The 18,870-nt window shown below is 67.0% G+C and overlaps 1 protein-coding gene across 1 annotated transcript in view; it reads left to right on the plus strand.

Annotated features, from left to right (window-relative positions):
- Positions 1 to 18,870, plus strand: part of LOC123023734 (SH3 and multiple ankyrin repeat domains protein 3-like) — an 83,488-nt gene that overhangs the window by 1,031 nt on the left and 63,587 nt on the right. The gene's annotated exons all lie outside the window — the stretch shown is intronic.

The following is an 18,870-nucleotide window of genomic DNA, read 5'->3' on the forward strand; positions in this document are numbered from 1 at the left end:
GGAGGGCAGCCGGGGCAAGCGAGCAAGGGGCCCTGCCGGCTCCAGCGAGTGGCGTGGCTGCAGAACCGCCGGTGCCACCCTGGGCTGCGCGAGCGCAGGTGGCGCTCCCAGAGCGGGTGAGGCCCTGCCCCCCCCCGTGCGGCCCGCCTTGGCCCCACCTGGAGTCCCGTGTCGTGTCCGTTCCAGGCACCGCAGCCGAGGAAAGGTGCCGGCGCGCTGGAAAGGCAGCAGGGATGATGCAGGCAGGAGGCAGAGCCTTGTGAGAGAGCTGGAAGAGCCGGCCCGTTTGGCCCGAGGAGAGGAGGCTGGGGGAGGCCGGAGGGCACTCCAGGGCTCTCGAGGAAGGCCGGGCGCAGACTGCCGGGGCAGTGCGAGCATGGCCTGGCCGGGGGGTGGTCGGGGGGTGGGCCCTCCACCCACCCACACCGGGGGCGTTCAGGGCAGCCCTCCGAGCCGGACGCTCGGGCTCGGAGCCAGCGGCCTTCCGGGCCCCTCCGGCTCGCCGGTTCCAGGATCCCCGCTGCCTGGGCGGCGCTCCTTGGTGGCCAGGCGCAGCGCGTGAGCCGGGAGCGAGGGCAGCGCCTCGGTGAAGCCCACGGCTGGACGCGTGCAAGCGCACCAGGCTGCCTTGCCTGCCAGGCCCACATCTGCACGGGCAGCCTCCCCGGTTCACCCCCAGGCCTGGCAGGTGCTGCAGGGCTGTCAGGGACGGGCAGAGGAAAGGCCCTCTGGGCGCATGCAGAGTGGAGCCGCTTCACCTCCGAGTGGTGCCTTGCCCTTCCGGAGAGTGAGCAGGAGGCCATGTAGGCCCACGGACGTGGCGGCCTGAGCCCCGCTCTGCAGCCCTGGGAAGCGTAGGGTGGATCTGGATCCGCAGCAGGTGCCGGGAGACTTGCCATGGATCAGCGGGTGTTTCTTAAGGACTCGGGGCGTAGGAGGACCCTGGGCTGGCGTGGGGTGCGCCCAGTCCGGCACCTGTGGGCTACCTGTCCAGCCAGCGTCCCGCCAGAGTGGCCCAGCGCCCTTCCCGGCCCCGAGTTGCTCAGTGCATGAGTGTCTGACCTGTTCCAGCCAAAGGGCTGCAGGAGGTGAGGAGCCTTGGGGGGGACCAGCAGTCCCTTTCCCTTTGCGGGGGCTCCAGGCCAAGGCAGGTGCTGAAAGCAGGCTGCACCCGAACACTCCCAGCCACTCTGCCCGCCCCCCGGCTCCACCTCTGTCCTGAGCCACTCCGGTCCCCCCGGCTCCGGCGGGGGCCTGAGGTTCGAGAAGCAAGCGCGGGTGGTCCCGGGAGCCTGAAGCCCGCCCACAGCAGGATGGGCCACAGAGCCGGGCCTGCTGGCCGGACGGGCACGGCAGCAGAGGAACGAGGCCCCGTTGCCGAGGGAGGTCACCCGGGTCCCAGGTGCGGGTCAGGTAGCTGCCGTCGCGGCACGCCTGTGGGCCAGCCTGCGCGCCCCAGGCTGGCCTGGTGGAAGGCGAAGGGGCCCCTGAGGCTGGCCCAAACCTTTCCGGGGACCCGGCTCCTTCCGGAGAGTGGATTGGCCTGGGGGCTCGGGGGCTGGCAGGTCCGGCGCGAAGATGCAGCCAGGCAGCGGCAGCTGCTCCGAGTCGAGCCGGGCAGCCCGGCGGCTCATGCCCGCCGCGGGCATCGGCAGCCGCGCCGTGTGCGTGTGCTCGGCTGTGGAGGTGGGGCGGCCGCCGGCCGTGCAGCAGGCGCTCCCCTCGCCGAGCGAGCGGCTCCGTCTGTGCTGGGCGCCTGCGCCCGCTCCGCTTGGGCCACCGGAGCTGTTCCGGCACCCCGACAGCAGCCGAGCGAGCGCATGGAGCGCATCCGTCTAGGAACTCGGAATGTAGGTCATGCTGAAGGATCCTGGAAAGCGGCACGCAGAGATGGAGACCGGGAGAAGCAGGGGGTGCGAGGGGAGGCCGCAGCCGTGCGGCGCGGCCAGCCGTCCCCCTGGCTTCCGCAGCCGGGGTGCTGGGCATGTGGGTCCCCGGGAGCCGGCTGCGTGGGGCACGGGGCGGATCCAGCCCCCGGTGCGCAGGCTGCTGAAGCACCTCGTGCGCGGGCGGCCAGGGAGGGGAAGGGCCCCACTGGGCAGGGACGGGCACGGAGGGAGGGCTGTAGGCAGGTGGCGTGCGGAAGCCGCAGTCCAGATCTCCCCTTGGGTGGGGGGCAGGGGCACGGCTTGGGTGGGCTGGGGCTGAAAGCCTCTTTGCTCGAGGAATGGCACCTCACGGAGCCACCTGCACCGCCCTGTGGGCGAGCGGCGCGGCAGCTGCGGGAATGGGGCGGCATGAGTGCCGCAGAGCGCAGGGAAGGGGGCGACTGCTTCCGGTCCCCCTGCCCCTGCTGTGGTCGTGCTGCAAATCATACTTTCCCCCAGAACACGTGAACAATCCTTCTGCCTCCCCCCCCCCCACAGCTCTCTGCTGGCTTCAGGCAGGGAAGGGGCCCGCCTTCAGGGCAAGTGCCCCACAAAGCTGGGGCAGCGGAGAGGGAGTGGCCTGTGGCCGCATCCGTAGGAGCCCCCCCCCCATGTCCCGGAGACCTGCCTGGCTGGGACGAGGCCCTGAGCAGAGGGGGATGGTGGGGCGGGGGGGGGCGGTTGGGGGGGGGGGTGGCTTCCAGGCCCAGGATGGGCCAGGCCCACGGGGAGCTGGCAGAGCAGGCACGGCTGCTAGAGTTGGCTGTGGACCCGGTGGGGCTGGGGCAGGGGGAAGGGGCCTGGGCCTCAGGCTTGGGCTTGTGGGATCCACCGGTTTTCCATAGGCCCTGGAGGGCCCGCCAGACTCAGCAGAGGGGAGGCACCCCCTGGGAATGAAGGCGCATGGGATCAGTCCAGACCCCGGGACGAGAACAGGATCCAGGCCCCGGAGCCCGCTCCTGGAGGGGCCCTCAGGTGGCAGAGTCAGGGCGCCCCTCTGCCCCCCATCGGCAGCCTTTTGGGTTGGCCCCAGCCACGTGCACCCCCTTGGGGTCGCTGGGGAGAAGGACGGGCTGCAGCTCCCCCCCGCCCCGCCAGTCCGTGGAGGAAGCTGCGCGAGGGGAGCCGGCCAGGTGGAGCAGGGCTGGCGGAGGGCCCTCGGCCGAAGGGGCTGCCCCCGGGGAGGGGCCGTCTCGCAGCAGCGGTGATGCCAAGGGCCAGGAGGGGCCAGGCCTCCTCTTCTCCCCCCTCCCCCCCCCCCGCCAGGTGGCCCTCCCCCCCCCCCCGGGCAGGCAAGGCACCGGTGATGCAGGCGCCTTCTCCGCCTCCTCGCCCTGGCCGCGAGGCGTGCGCTGGCCTTGTGTGGACCCATGCCAGGCAAGACCTTAAGGCTGGCCCCCGCGGCCGTTTTCCAGGGGGGCGGCTGGTGGCGATCCGTCCGCCTCCGCACTCCTCTCCCCAGAACGGAGCGGCCTGAGAGTGCCCGGTGGAGGCCGCCTGGCGCTTCCCTGCTGGCTGCCGCAAGCCCGTCCACCCGGGCAGGGGGAGGCTCCGCCATGGGGCTCTGGTGGCCGTGCGCTTGCTCGTGGGCAGGCGCTTCCGCAGCTCCTCTCGGGCTGGGCCTGGTCGGAGCCGCAGCTTGCAGGTGGCAGCGCGGTGCCGTCGGACGGACAACTGAGCGTCATGGGAAGCCCGGAGATTAAATGCTGCTCCCGCCCGTCCCAGCGCCAACGGGCGCGCACATGCTCGGGTGGCTTGAGCAGGAGGCACTTCGCGGGCACAGACAATGTGCGGGAACCAAATAAATGAGACACGAGCGACTGTGGCGGGGTGGATAGCGGCGCAAGCGGAAGAAAGGCGTTGGGGAGGTGGACCCCGAAGGGCCGTGATCTCGGCTGTCGCAGGCGAGAGGCGGGGGCAGCGCATGGGCCGGCGGGCCTCTCATCTGGGTTCTTGCATCAGGGCGTGTGTTTAAAAGCGTTTGGATGAGAACAGAGACTCTGCTTTGAGGCCTAGAAAACGCGGCTCCCAGGGAGAGACCTCCTGCCCCCGCCGCCTTCGCTTCGCAAACACCCAGCACGCTGCGTCCCTTGATCAGGAGAGACGTCTCCGGCAGGGAGCGGCTCCTGCGTTTAGCTGGGCAAGCAGAAGCGTGGGCCCAGGTGGAAATTCAAAGCCAGGGACGGGAAGGCGCAAGGAAGCGGCGCCTCGGCCACGCGAGGCGGAGAGAAATGTGTCGCTTCAGAGCCATGTGCCGCCGCACTGCCAGAGCCGAAATCAAAGGGCACCGAGAATTAAGCGCCACAGAAGGAGGGGGGATGGAGCTGGGCACAGGGCCTGAGCTGGGCCCAGGAAGGGCAGCTGGTTCCATGCGCGTGCTCCCGGGTCCGGGGGTCCGGGCGTTTCCTTCCCCCACCGTGGCTGCAGCTGAACTTCCAAGGGAGCTGGCTTGCCCTGTTGCTGAGAACAGCACGAGAGGCTGGAAAGCCAGTCCAGGCGTCAGGCTGGCAAAGAGCTGTTCCGAGGCGGCCCCCCAGGCTGGCTGGCCGGCCGTGCAGGGGCGGCGCAGGGCTGCCCACGGGACGGAGCCGGCCTCTCTGAACACGGTGGCAGGGCAGGGGGCTGCGGGAAGTCTGGCGCCCTTCCTCAAGGAGCCGGAGGAGCTGGGGGGCTGTGGGGGAGGCAGAGGCAGCAGGGGCAGCCCCCACTTCCCCCAAGAAGGCCTGCTTCCGGTGCTCGGGGCTGAAGCGGGGCTGGCGGGGCGGGGACTGGCCTGCCCCCCATCTCAGCCGGCGCTCCTGGCGGGCCCTCGCTTCCTGAACCTGAACCCCCTCAGGACAGAACGCCCAGGGGCCGGGTGCCCCTCTCAAGCCCCCCCACCATGGTGCGCTGTGCTGATGGCACTTTGCCTAAGCTGATGGAAAACCCAGGGGAGAAAATCCCCGGATGTGCCTGGCCTCCCCTCCAAAATATTTCTACGCGATCTCAGAACCGAGTCGGAGTTACCAGGCAGCTTAATGCTGTGGGATGCACCTGCAAGGTGCGGAGGTCTGCCAGGCCGGGCCGAGCCGGGCCTTCTCTCACACCTCCCGCCCGTGCACATACTGCACGGGGCTCCCGGGGCCGCGCCCGAGCATGACGGCTCCGCCGCCCTCCCCTCGGCCAGGTAGGTGGCCAGGCTGCCGGTCTCTCTGGGGGGAGGGAGGGCAAGAGGGGAATCTGTGCCGTGGAGGCGGTGGCGCTGGCGGGGCAAGCGGGATGGCAGGGCAGGCCCAGGGCGTGAGCCGGGGGGGGCACGGGGGCTGCAAAGCGGCGGGCAGGGGGAACTGGCTCCGGGCGGCTGGGGCACCGGACGGAACCTGGCCAGAGGAGAGGCGGGTGCCCGTCCGGCCCATCGGTGTGTCGCTGCAGGAGCCTGACGCGCGTGGGGCGGCGGGGGGGGGGGGGAGCTGGCCGGCTGGGGGGCCGCAGGAGGGGCAAGGAGCCAGGCGCTTGCTGGCTCGCAGGCCGAATAGGAGCCGGGGGTGCGCGGCTGCCGGCCGGACCGCCACACCACCCTGAGTGGCACTGGCTGAAGCCGAGGGCCGTGTCCAGAGCGCGGGGAGGAGGGGCTGGGCTGCGCTCTGCGCCAGGCAGAGGCTCGTCCAGTGCTGGGCCCTGCGGCAGCGAGGCCTCGGGTCCAGAGGAGCGCCATCCGGCCGGGCCGGGCCGGGCCGGGCCGGGCCAGCGGGGGGAGGGCAGGAGCCGGTGTGGGCCAAACGCGGGGAAGGCGCCCAGTGTGGGGCACCTGGGGAGGCGCCAGGCCGCGGTCCGAGGGTCGCCCGCTCGCCGTGCTGCCTGCCGCCCCAGCTGACCTGCCGGCTCCCTGCCGGGCCGCGATGCCACAGCGTGGCTCTAGCTCCTGAGGCGATGTCTCATGGCTGCCAGTGCCGCGGCCCCGGCGGGGCAAGGGCTGCTTCGCTTCACCCGCCTATTGAGTTAAGTTCGTATAACTGAATAGCCCGGAGAGCCCTTCTCCTTGCAAGGAAGGCCGTGGCCCGGGAGCAGCTCTGGTCCTGCAGGCCCCCACGGATGGGAGGCCCCTGCACACCACGTGGCCAGCGGGAGCTGGGCCGCCCTGTGCACCCCGACCGGCCGCATCGCCCGCCCGTGTGGCGGCCGGGACTCCCCGCCCTTCGCACAGTCGGTTTCTGCAGGAGGCCCCGTGATCTCCAGGCCCTGAGGATGGAAGCCTTTGGCTGAGCTGGGCCGGGGAGCCCACGGGAGGCTGCGAGAGGCCGCGGAAGGAGCGGGATCACTGCGCTGCGCTGCGCTGCGTGTGCCCTGGCGGGTGGCCTCCGACCCCAAGCGCCTGGGCCCCGGCGGGAGCCGGCGTGGCCGTGGCCGTGGCCAGAGCCTGGATCCCAGTTTGAACCCTGACTGAACTGCCCTGCAAAGGCCAGGGCCGTGTGTAGAGTGACCAGGCGCAAAGCCAACGTTTTATTTTGGTGGTGGGATTTTTAAATCTGTCCTGCATTTTAAAAAGTTTACTTCGTTTAAGTCTGCCATCAAAGCCTGGCAGCGAGAATGAGCGGGATGAGGCGCAGCCCTGGGGGCCGCCTCTGTGGTGCGCTCTGCGCCTAGCTATTCGGTGTAGTGGCCAAAAGGAGCATCCGCTTTCAGTGGCAGTGTACCTGCCTGTGCCTGGCCCAGCTCTCCCCAGGTGGGCATCCGGGGGCTGCTGGCTGCCTGCAGGAAGCAGGACTAGGCGGCCACTTGGTCGGGTGCCCCAAGGGGGCAGCTTTTTGCACTTGCCCTGCTTCTCTTCGTCTAATTCATGGAATCGCAGAACAGCAAGGCTGGAAGGGGCCACGGAGGCCATCAAGTCCACCCCCTGCTGTAGCAGGACGCCAAGTTACACCCTCCCACTCAGGGCGCTGCCCAGTTTCTTCCTGAATGCCTCCAGTGGGAGAGAGCCCCCTCCTCTCCGGGCAGCCGGTCCCACTGTCCTATTGCTCTGGCAGTGAGAAAGCTCTTCCTGATGTCCAGCCTGGATCTGGGTTGTCGCAGCTTGACTTGACTATTCCGTGTCCTGCACTCTGGGATCAGTGAGAAGAGCTCTTGGCCTTCCTCTTTGGGACAGCCTTTGAGGGACTTACAGAGGGATGCCATCTTCCCCCTCAGTCGTCTCTTCCCAAGGCTGAACATGCCCAGTTCCCTCAGTCTCTCCTCACATAATTTTTGTTGCCCTCCGCTGGACCCTCTCTAATGTTCCTGCATCTTTCTTGAATCTTGGTGCCAGAACTGGACTCAGGACTCCAGGTGAGGCCTGGCTAGTGAGGAGTGCAGGGGAACCACTACTTCTCGTGATTCAGATGTAATCCTTCTGCTAATGCATCCCAAATGCTCCACCTGCATTCTGATTTCCCAGTGAAGGCAGCTGCCGCCGCACGCCCCCCCCCCCCCCCCCTTGGGATCGCTTTTGTCTCATGGGGGGGGGGGGGGGGGGCTGCAAGTCAAAACGTCCTTGCTGGCCAGAAGCCGCACAGGATATGGAGGGGCACACGCATGTGATCTCTGGGACCAGAGGGATGGCGTGGAGGAACCCGGGTGCCTCTGAGGATCAGGGGGTGAAGCAAGACAGGAGGCGGCGCAGCTGAGCGGGTGACAGGGCTGAAGGCTCGGGGGGGGGGGGGCGGGGCTTGGGCACGCCCACCTTCACGCTCCTGCAGCGCCAGGCTTGGGGGGCCGAGCGGGAGAAGCACTGCTGGCTGGCTGGCACATCTGGAGCAACTCGGTGCGCAGGCGCGGGCACGTGTGCTTCTGCGCACCAGGGGACACAGCTTAATGCTCCTCTTGAGCAGCTTGGAGAACGGAGCTCCGTGCCCAGAAAGCTCTTTCCGTGTTGGCATCCGAAGGGAGCAGCGGAAGCTCGGCTGGGCTGGGCTGGGGCCCTCTGAGCCGGCTGGAGGGGGGCTCGGGCACAGGCAGGGGGCTAGGTTGCTCCTCTGGCCCCGCCCTCGCCACCCCCCTGGGCGGAGGCTGCTGGGAGGAGAGCGGGGGGGGGGACGGGCAGCTGAGCAGTCCAGGTGCAGGAGAGCCAGCGTGGTGCTGAGCCGAGAGTGCGGGCCACAAGGGGGGGCCGCCCCTCCACCCCGCTGGGCCGTGCAGCAGGCTGGCTGGCTGGCTGGCTGGCTGGCTTGGGCTCACCCTGACTCACAGCCCCGCCTGTCCCTGGCACGGGGGCGGGGGCCTTTCGGGCCCCTTGCAGGAGGAGGAAGGGCGGGGGGGGCAGAAGAGGGCCCTTGGAACGGGCCCCGTGGCTGGGTGAGGCCTCCCTGCTTGTGTCCGGGTGAGCCCTAGAGGGGCCAGGCCAGGGTGCAGGGGCACCCAACATCCCTGCTCGGCTGGGAGGGGGTCCCTGCCGCAGACTCATGCCAGGCGCTTCACGGTACTCCCTGGTTGCAGATCAGCCCTCTGCATCCTGCCCCCCCCCCCCGGCCTGTTCGCCCCCCAGCAGGCCTCTGGAAAGGATGGGGCCGATCAGGAGGGGTCTGAGCTGCAGGCAAGGGGGCTCTTGTGGAAGGGATCTCGGGGCTCTTGTGGAAGGGATCTCGGGGGTGCTTGCCGACAGCGGCTGAACATGAGCCAGCTGTGTGATGTGCGGGTTGGGAAGGCAAGCGCCACCCTTGGATGCATAGCCAGAAGCGTGGCTGCCAGAGCTTGGGAGGTGCTGATACCGCTCTGCACGGCTCTGTCGCAGCCACAGCTGGACTCTTGCACCCAGCTTGGAGCTCCTTGTTGCAGGAGGGGCGTTGTGGCGTTGGAGTCAGTCCAGCGCAGGGGCGCCAGGATGGTGGCTGGTTTGGGAGGGAGGGCAGATGAGGCGAGACGGAGGGAACTGGGTCTTCTCAGCCTGGAGAAGAGGAGACTCCGGGGGGATCTTTGAGCGTCTTCTAGGTGTGCGAGGGCATGCCATGTGCAGGAGCACCAGGAGCTGGTCTTCCTTGCTTGAGGGCAGGACCCGTTCCAGTGGGACAAAGCTCGAGGAACCAGGCTTCAGGCTGGATGCCAGGAAGTACTTCCTGAGGGTCAGGACCCCAAGGATACGGAATGGGCTTCCAAGGGAGGAGGTGGGGGCCCCATCCGCGAGGCATTCAAGGAAAGACTGGACAGCCACATGTTGGGGCTTGCATGAGCGAAGCCGGCTGGAGCCAGGGGTCAGGCTAGATGGCCCAGGAGGCCCTTCTGACTCTCCGTTTGGCCAGGGCCGATTCTCACGAGCCCCCTTTTGCGAGGAGGGTCTCAGCCCTGACTTGGACCAAGCCCATCACGGCCCCCCCAGCAGCGCCTCCGCCGGCTGGCCGCTCCTGTGTGTGCAGCTCGGGAGCTGTGCTTGCCCCCACCCTCTCCGCCACACCCTCGCCTTGGGCAGACAGCCTTTCGCCCCCCCCGCCCTGCTAGCTGGTCTCGGGGGGGGGGGGGACTGCCATTTGTGCCCCTTATTGCAACGACTTCTGCTCTGATTATTGTTGTGTGTGTGTGTGTGTGTGTGTGTGTTTGGTACATTGCTTTGATTCTTTCCATGGGGAAACACCAGAAAATACGGGAAATGCATACCTGGCGCGCGCCCGCCGGGGCTTCTCAGAAGGCTTCCGCTGCTCCGGAGTCCTGGGCCTGCTCCCAGGGCACGAGGGCTGCCGCCAGGGAACTCGTTCGGATCGGCGCTGGGCGGCGAGGGGAGCGGGGCCTGGCCCGGTGCCGCCGCTCCTGCCCTGGTGACGGCGTTCCCGGCGCTTGTGGGGTTTCTGCGGGTTCTCGCAGTGCGCCTGAAAGACCGGGCTGCACCAGTGTCCCCAGGCCTGAGGTGGCGGGGCTGAGTGACGGGCTGCCCTTGCTGTGCTGCCGGCTGTGCGGGGCGGGGGGGGGGGATATAAGTGGGAAGGGGGTGCAAGGCTACTGCTCTCCACCACGGCCCGCATCCGGTCCCCTGTCTGTGCACGCAGCGGCTTCACCCGTCCATAAGGGGCAGAGGGTCAGCCACAGGTGCCCGCCTTGAGCCCGGCTTGGTTTCAAGGCCACCCATATTGGGGGGGGGGGGCTGCAGCAGGCAGAGCTTTGCTCCCTGGGAGGCCCGGAGCAGAGCGGCCAGGTGGCTTCGCCGGGGCCCCCAGACACACGCAGGAGCGGGCGGGCGACCTGCTCCCCAAGAACGTGGATCCTGGCTGGCTTGCGAGCTGGTGGAGTGCTGGCCCCCAGAGGCAGATCTGGCTGCAGAGCCGGCTGGGGGGGAGCCTCTGACCAGCTCTGGCGCCCCATGTGGGGCTCGCTGGGTGGCCTGCGCACGGCCCGGCGATCCAGAGGAGCGATCCAGGGGCCAGCGGGGCGTTGCGTAATCTGGAGAGGAGGTAATCGGCTTAGCTGGGCTGCGCCATAAAGGAGGGGAGACAGAGGGAAGCGCAGCTGCGTGAGGCACGGGTCTCTCTTGAGGCCCTGCTGGCGCAGAGACCGCAGCCTGTTAGTGGGAGCGCGGGCCTGCCTCTTGGGGGCTGTCCCGCCTTTTGGGGAGGCCAGCGCCCGGCCCCGAAAGGAGGGGCAGGGAGGATCCGCAGCAGCGGCCCCTTTGCGGCCAGCGGGCAGGGCAGGGCAGGGCAGGGCAGGGCAGGGCTGCGTGTCTCTGCCACCACCCTCCTGCTTCTCCAGAGCGGAAGGGGCAGGATGGGGGGCCCGGCGGCTGTCCTGCCCGCATCCCCAGAGAGCCACGGCTTCCAGCCTGGGCCAGCTGCTCCCCCCAGGCGGGCCGTGTGCCTCCTCTGGCATCGGGCAGTCCCCACCGAGCTCTGAACGGTGGGCTCCAGGGTGCGGCTCACGCTCGGGGGACCCTCTCAGCACATCTGGGGCATGCATGGTGGGTCGTGGCACGGAGGGCACCGTGAGGTGCGGGTAGGGAGCTCTCCCCGCCGGCTTATCCCCGGTTCTCCCCAAGAAGCCGGCCCACCGGCAGCATCTTCAGATGCAGCTGCCACTCCCGGGATGCTGGCTGCTCCCCACCTCTGCTTCGTCTCGAAGGCCTTTCCTGCAGGAAGGGCTGCATCCTGCCTGGTGCTGGTGGGGCGCACTGGCCCTGGCAACAGCCCTTTTGCAGCCACGCACCTGTTGGCAGGGCCTGTCGCAGGGGCCTCCGAGGCAACGGTCTGCCTTCAGCTGGTCCCCTCCAGGTGCCTTTTACTGCAGCACCCATTATCCCCAGCACATGGCCTAAAAGAAGTGTAGCTGGGCAGGTGGAGAGGCGGGGTGGCTGTCCCGTCCTGCTGCGAGGAAATGCCTGCCAGCCCCCAAAGCCGGAGCAGGGAGCCAAGACCAGAGCTCCCGTCCACTGAGGAGTGCCGGGTCGGATGCCTTCCCTGGGCCCGAAATGACTCCCTGAAGAAGGGCGGAAGCGGCCGGCCTCTTCCACCGCCCAGGGCACCCCCCAGGACGGACGGACGGCAATTTGCGGTGTTGCTGCGAGGGGCAGCCCTGCCGGGAGCCAGAGGGAAGGGCCCCTTGCTCGCTGGGGCTGCGGCTTCACGGAGTGGCAGCCACCGGGGACTGTGCCCCCCCCACCGCTGGCCCCTTGCCCGCTGCTGCCTGCTGGGTGGGCACACAGGGAGGGCTGGCGGACCTCGAGGGGTGGAACGGGCCACGTTTGGGAGTGGCATGCGGTCCCACAGCCTTCCCCAAAATGGAACTGGGCCCTTGGACTCAGAGGCCCCACGGGGCCCACACGGGAAGATGCGGCCCCTTCCCACTCCGTTGGTGGGCGTGTGTGGAAGAGCAGGCCAAGGGGGCATGGGAGGACCGCTTTCTACAGCGGAGGCTGGGGCACTGGAGGCCTCTTAGCATGGGGAGGACCAGCTGAGGCATGACCTGGAGGCAGCGGAGTTCGTTGCACCTGGTCTGAGAGCTTCTGGGGGTCCAAATTAGGACCGTGGGGCCCCGGCCGGACGGTCATGCTGTGCCCACATACAGTGGCATCCAGTCTCCTTGTGGGCCCAGTTCCGATTGCTGGGATGGCCCTCGTAACCTGCGAGACCCTTCGGTGTCTTGGGGCCAGGCCACCTGGCGATAGTCTCCCATATGCACCTGCCTGGCCCTTCTGCAGGTGCCCCAGCCAGATGGGGCTCAGAGGGGAGGAGGCTTGCTGGTGGTGGCCCCCGACGGTGGAGCAGCCTCCCCGGAGAGGCTCGTTCGGCGTGTGTGTTGGGGCCTTTGGGGCCCCAAGCGGAGAGCTGGATAATCCTCCGAGGCCTTTCCGTTCTTCCGTTCTTAAAAACGGTGCTGGTGCTTTTGCAAAGCTGCCTCCCTCGGCCGCTGGCTTTACTTCGGTTTCATTCTGTCGCCACTTTCATTACATTGGGGATTTTGCCTGTTTTGTTACGTTCTGATGAGCTAAACTCTGTTTTGCAAACCAGCCGGAGAGCGTTGGCAGTTGGGTGGCGGAGCCGCAAGATGAGCGTTCTTCCCCCCTCACGGAAAATGGGAACTGGGGGCGTCCCAGGAGGCGGACTGGCGAGAGGGCGTCCCCAGTGCTCAGTTGTGGTGCCTGCTGCCAAAGGAGGGGGTGCAGCCCCAGAGGAGCGTCGGGCACATTCCCGGGGGAGGTGGGGAAGGGACCTCTGCCGGCTGGCAAGTGCGGGGCGAAGGCGAGGGGCAGCCCCGGCCGGTTTGTGGGGCCCCTGCAGGCATCTCGCCACTGCTGGCGGGACGCAGCCAACCAGGATGGTCCGTGACGTCTGGCTGCCTCAGTCCCCTTCGGGCTTGCCATGCCTGAGCGAGGCCGGGCCGAGACTCCCCCGGGCCGCGCGTGTGTGGCGGGTTGCGCGGTGTCCCCCCTGCACGGGGTGGGGCACCCGCCGCGTGGCGGGGGGCGCCAGCCAATCTGCCCCATTTAACGGCCGCCTCCTGCTCCCTGTGCTCAAACAGGCTCCTTCCCCAGCCCGCCACATGCGCCCCTGCCCCCCCCCCCATGGCGTCAGATGAGGCCCCTCGCTCGCGTGTGAATGGGATGCTTTGTGATTCCCTCTTTAATTTCACGGTGACAGGCGATTCTTCTCCCGCAGCACCCTGCCTCCTTCGCCGGGGAAGATGGATAGCGCCGAGCACAGAGGCAGCTGCTCGCACGGCTTCGCGTCGCCCTGATTCGCGTCCTTTGCCGGCGACTGTCCAAATGTGTCACCACAGAAACGCCCCCGCCCCAGAGGTGCGAGGTGGCCGCCCCGCGTGCTCTGGACGCAGGCAACGAGGCCCCCCCGCGCCTTGCCGAAGCGTCGTCCTTGTCGCCCGCCCTTCTCCCAGAAAGGGGCGTGGGAGGAGCCGCTGCCGTGGGGACAGCCCCCTGCGGGCGGGGGTGGCTGGGAGTCCTGCACCCAGCCGGGCCTGGACCTGGGGCCCCCGCAGCCCCCCAGCCCAGCTCTCCTATGATTCCGTGACTCTGGAATGGACCTGGGAAGGGTAGGGGGACTCCTGGGGCGGAAGAGCTTGCGAGAGGGGCGCGTGGCGTCCAGAGGAAGGTCCTCAAGGACCCCGCAACCCCTCCATCTCTGATGACTCAACCCCCCCCCCCCCCCCCTTTTACCTGCAGGGACAGAGGGGAGGATGCGCGGGCAAGAGTCACGCCTGGCCACTCACAAGGGCAGCCCGCTCGTTCCCGCCTTGCGATATTCTGGCCGATGTGCCCAAAGCACCGCGGGACTCGCAAACTCTTGGGCGCTTCTTCTCGCTTGGTACCGATGTAAATGACTCGGGGCCGCCACCTGATTAGAAGCCTCTCCAGTCATTAAGCGCTTGCGTTGAAACCAATTAATTCATCTGTTAAGCCTCCATCCAAGTTGCTGAGCACGGGTGGGGGCTCTGACGGAAATGGATGAATGCTGGTTTTGGGAGGGGCCCCATCCCGAGGCAGCCCCCCCTTAGGTGGACTGAGGGCCGAGCTGAGCGCCGTCCGCATTCTGGCACCGCCTCGGCCCGCAGCTTCATGCAGCGGTCCGTGCGGTGTGGGGAGGCACGGGCCAGAGAGGAGCCCCTCGCTCCGCACGAGCGGGCAGCCACGGGGCAGGCGGCCCCCAGCCCCACTCTCCGCCCCGGAGACCCCCTCACGGCAGACCCGCTGCTGCGTCCGTGCACGGGGGCTTCCCCAGGCAGCCCTCGGCTGGCACGGCGTGGGCTGCAGGCTGCAGGGAGGGCCCCCTCGCTCAGAGGCTCTCCGGAGTTCTCTCTCCCTGGACTCTGCCTGGCCGAGGAGGGAGGGGCCGCCTGTTCAAGGACCCCCTTCCTTGGCCGGCGCGCTCCCCCCACAGTGCATCCCCTGTCCCTGCCGGGGAGGGCCTCTGCTGTGGGTGAAGGGGGCAGCCAGGGAGAGCCGGGGCACGTGGGCCCTGGGCAGAGCTGGCAGCGCTTCGTTGCCCCCCCCGCTCTCCTGAGCGCCCTGCGAGGGGGGAGGCGCGAGGGAGAGCCTGCCCTGCGCCTGGTGCGCCGTCTGGGTGCCCAGGCCACCCCGAGGACCTCCCCAGGCGAGCTGCAGGCCCCTCTTCAGGCCAGAAGCCGGGAGCCAGAGAATCCAACGCCAGAGCAAGGAGGTCTGGCCCCAAGGCCCCTGGCTGCTCAGCCGGAGGGGCTTTGCTGGCCATCCCGGCTGTGCCGGATTGGCAGGCGCGGCACCGCCCTCGCGTTAAATGCCGTCGCCGCATTTCTGGGCTTTTCCTGGGCGAGCGTCCAGGGCACGCGGCTTCGTTTTCCATGTGTTTGTTCATGGGAAGGCCCTGTGCTCTGCCTTTCCATCTGAGAAGCCTGGGGGGGGGGTGCAGGGGGGGTGCAAAAGACAATGAATTGCATTTTGATGCATTGCATGTAGTCTTGCTCTTCCTCAGCCCCCTTCAGGGAGGAGCGCTCTGAGGGCAGAATGCGAGAGAAAACGATGCAAAACCAGGCAGAATACAACGGGCTGAGCCTGCGGAAAGCAGGACTGGGGAAGGCAGGGCCCAGAAAGCGTGCATTTCGGGGGCCACGGAAGAGCCAGTGAAACCAGCTGGGTTTTCCCCGCCTTTCTGAGGACCGCAAAGAGGAGGCCTGATGCAAGCAGCGGGGCCACTCCCAAAAAGGCCCTTTCCGAGCCACCGGCCTGTGCCCCCTTCCGGCTGATGATCGCTGAGCGCAGCGGGCTGGCCTGGGGAAGGCCCAGAGACTGATGCCAGCACTGCTGCTGGTGCGGGAGTGGGGGCCCCGTGCGGACCCAGTCGGAAGGCGGCTAGAAGCAGGAAGGGTGCCGCACGTGGGTGGGAGCGAGTTGGGCAGGAGGGGATCCCAGAGTCTGGACGCAGCCACCGCAAAGGCCCTCCTGCATCCACCAGGCCGAACCTCGGCTCGCGAGGGGCAGAGGAGCGCTCCTCCCAAAGCCCACGGAGCGCTCGAAGGGCTCCCTGGAGGTGTGGCGGGGGGGGGGGGGCAATCGGCCGGGCCGGGCCAGAGGCTGTCGCATCGCTGGCCACAAGGTCACCAACCCCAGCTGGACAGCCGGACGGATTGTGCACACGGGATGGAATAGTCTGGTGGCTTTGAATTTGGTGACTGAGTGGGAATCTTGGGGTTTTGTGAGGCAGAGCAATGCTTTGGCTGCTGGACGGTGGTGAGGGATGGGCGAGGAAGCCCGTTTCTGATCTGGGTCAGAAAGATGTCTGATCTTTTGCTTACGTGCGTCCAGATGCCCGCCTGCCCCTCCCCCGCCCTTCTGCATTAATTTGCAGTTCAAAATATGCATCACATTTAAAACATGTTTAAAAACACCCTTTTAAAGGTAATTTCTCAAAATATGAATTTCAACGTGCATTTTGATTTGTTTAAACTGCCAAGAATGACACTGCTGCATTTGGAGAAGTGTGAAATTGGATGTTTTCAGCACATTACGCTGAGAAGCGTGGAGCGTGCCCATCTGCGTTGGAATCCGTTTCTGTAGCATCTTCGGCACAGGATGCGGAGCCCGTCCTCTGTCTGGGGAGGCCAGCTGAGGCAGCCTGGCTGCTTTTGAGGCGGAGCTTTCCAGTTCAGTCCTGGCATCTCCAAAGAGGGTGTGCGCAGTGTCGGGGGGAAGGTCCTCCATTTGGATGCCTGGAAAGGCGCTGCCCGTTCGCAGAGGTGGCCCAGCGCTCCGGCTTGGGATAAAGCCACTCCCAGCATTCCCACTGGGAGAGGTGCTCCTGCTGTCTGTCCAGGCATCGCCATCCTCCCTGGTCCCAGCCAGGAGGATGGAGGGCATGCTTGCTCCACGGGTCACGAGCCAGGCCTCCATCTTGCCTGCAAATCGGGGCTGGGGCAAGTCCGGGCAGCTTCAGGGACCTCCGCTGCGAAGTCTTGGGTATTGCATGAGCAGGGCCGGCTGGCCTGGGGGCCCTTCTGACTCGTCGTGCTTCCGTGTTTCTCAGGTCAAAGGACAGGAACCGTGCAAGAGCACCGAGGCTGGTGTGGTGCATGCCCGCTTGCCTCCTGCCCATGGGAGTCCGGGGCTCTTCCCGGAAAAGCTGTGGAAAAGCCCCCTCTGTGCCCCAGACTAGCTCTGGCCCACGCAGGGAGGACAGCGGTGGGCCCTGCGGTGCCCCGAACAGGCTCTGTGCCAGCCCCCTGCTGCCGGCCGTCCAAAGGGGAGGCAGGCTGGAGGAGCACAGGCGTGGATCAGGGGTGGGAACGGGGCTGAAGTCGTCCTGCTGGAAGATGGAACAGAGGTCCTGGCCGTCGAACCTCCGATTGCCTGGACACGCCCCGTGGGGACCCCCCCCCCCCGGTCCTGCTGGGTCTCCGTCCGTTCACATCGATGAACGCAAGGCCTGCTGGGCTTTAAAAATCGCAGGCACCTCCCTCCCCCACACGGCCCGTCGGAAGCGCGGCATGTGCTCCTGGGAGGGCTGCGCGCACGCCTTTCTGCGGTCCACCGAGGCCCCGAGACTGCATCTCGCGTGCGCGCACGTGTGTCTGACGCGAGGGAGGGCCGAGCGTTCCGACCGACTGGCTTCTCCCCCCGCCTCCCCCCGACACAGGAAGACCCGGCCATACCGCGAGGGGCAGCACGGCAGTTCTGCACCGCTGCCCTCTCGCAGGGGAGAGGGTGATTTTTATTGCAATCTGGGTTGATGGCAGATGCCGAGGTTCACTTCGTTCTTCATGGATGTTCCCCGTGGATGCTTGCAAATGGGGGCTTCTGGGGCCGTGTCCATGTGCCGGGGGTGGCGCTGGAGTTTGCCTGCCTGCTGGGAGGGACGCAGAAGATTCTGGTCCTGGAGATGCCTCGGAGCAAGAGTTTCCCCGGAGGAATCAGCGGGGTGCTGCAGTGAAGGAGTCGAGAAGAGGATGGGCGGCGTTGGGCAGTGGTGGGGGGGGGGATGAAGGGGGAGCCCCCAGCTTAAGAAGGACGCGGACATGAGCGGAGCCAGCTGGTGCCGGGGTCAGACTAGATGGCCCGGGAGGCCCCTTCTGACTCGCTCTGTTTCTATGTAGGACAGTGTTCAGAGGCGGCAACAAGGATGATCCGGGGACTGGAAGCAGGCCCTGTGAGGAGGGCTGGAGAGAGCGGGGCATGTTTAGCCTCGAGAGGAGGAGACGGAGGCTGGCACCCTGCATACTCTTGAAGGGCTGTCGCAAAGAGGACTCGCTCTCATTCCAGAGTGCAGGACATGGGATAATAGTGATAGGCAGCCAGGTTCCAGGAAAAGCTGCCTGGCTGTGAGAGCCGTCCGGCAGTGGAGCCCATGGCCGGGGGTGGCTGTGGGCTCTCCCACGCCGGAGGCTCTCTGGGTGCAGCTGGGCAGCGCTCGGAGACGGGTGGCCGAGCTGAGCACCCTGCTCTGAGCAGGGGGCTGGACCGCGCGGCGTTTGGATCCCTCCCCACTCTCCTCTTCCCGGATTCCGCGATTCTCATCAGCATCCAGACCATCGTTGGCACGAGCGGGAAGGGCCAGGGCAGCAGCACAGCTCCCCATACTAGGAAGGGAGCAGGGAGCAAGGCACCTCCATAATGCTTTGTCCTGGAATATTGGGCGGCACTTGGTGCCTGACGGAGCCACGGGCTGCCCAGGCGCTGTCTCAGGGGTTGGCAATAGGTTAACTGGGTCAACTGATCAGAAGACTGTGGGTGGGTTTCTCCCTGGGTCCCACAAAGCCAGGGGCGATTGCAAAGTTTATATTCCGAAATGGAGAGCTGTAGTCAAGGCAATGATGCAAACATCAGTCGAAGGAAACATTGTCCGGGGAAATAAATCAAACGTTGGTGGTGCAGAGGAAACGGAGTGGCGTGTGGGATTTCTGACGGGAGTCGGAACGCTTCACACATGATGGAGACTCGCCTTGTTAGGGGAAAGGGTGACCCTCTCCTGGCGGATCTTGGCAGGGTCGTGCCCGGGGCGGGCCCCTGCGTCTCCACAGAACCTGGATTCTGCTCCTTTGGTGTCCCAGCACCGTAATTGTCCTGCCTGGGGTTCAAGCCGTTTGGCAGAGCACGTGGTCTGGCCAGTGGCGCCGCTGGGAGTGCAGGCCGCCGCTCGCTTCGAGGCTGACGCTTGTACCGGGAGCACGTCCCACGAACGCCCACCAAACCTAGTGGGGAGGGACAGGCCAAGGATCTGACTATACAGCAAGAGGGGGACACGCCGTGGTATCTCTCGGCTTGGCCATGAAACAGCGGCGGATGATCTGTGGTGAGACTTTGTGGTTCGAATGCTTGAACGATCTGCAGGTAGAGGTCCAGGAGGTCTCAGAAAAGGCAGCACAGAGGAACTGAGAGGCTTCCGGTTCTGCTGATGCCCAAAAGGACCAGAGCCGCTGGTCTTGGACCCAACCAGAGGGGAGGCAGCCCTGACTCCGAGCCTGGGCTGGGTCGCCCGGGACCTTGCGCAAGGTTGTTGAGTGATGGAAGCAGCGAGCACGGAGCTACCAGGCTGCA

This window comes from Varanus komodoensis, unplaced genomic scaffold, assembly GCF_004798865.1.
Source record: "Varanus komodoensis strain SLA01 unplaced genomic scaffold, ASM479886v1 scaffold1, whole genome shotgun sequence".
Lineage (NCBI taxonomy): Eukaryota > Metazoa > Chordata > Lepidosauria > Squamata > Varanidae > Varanus > Varanus komodoensis.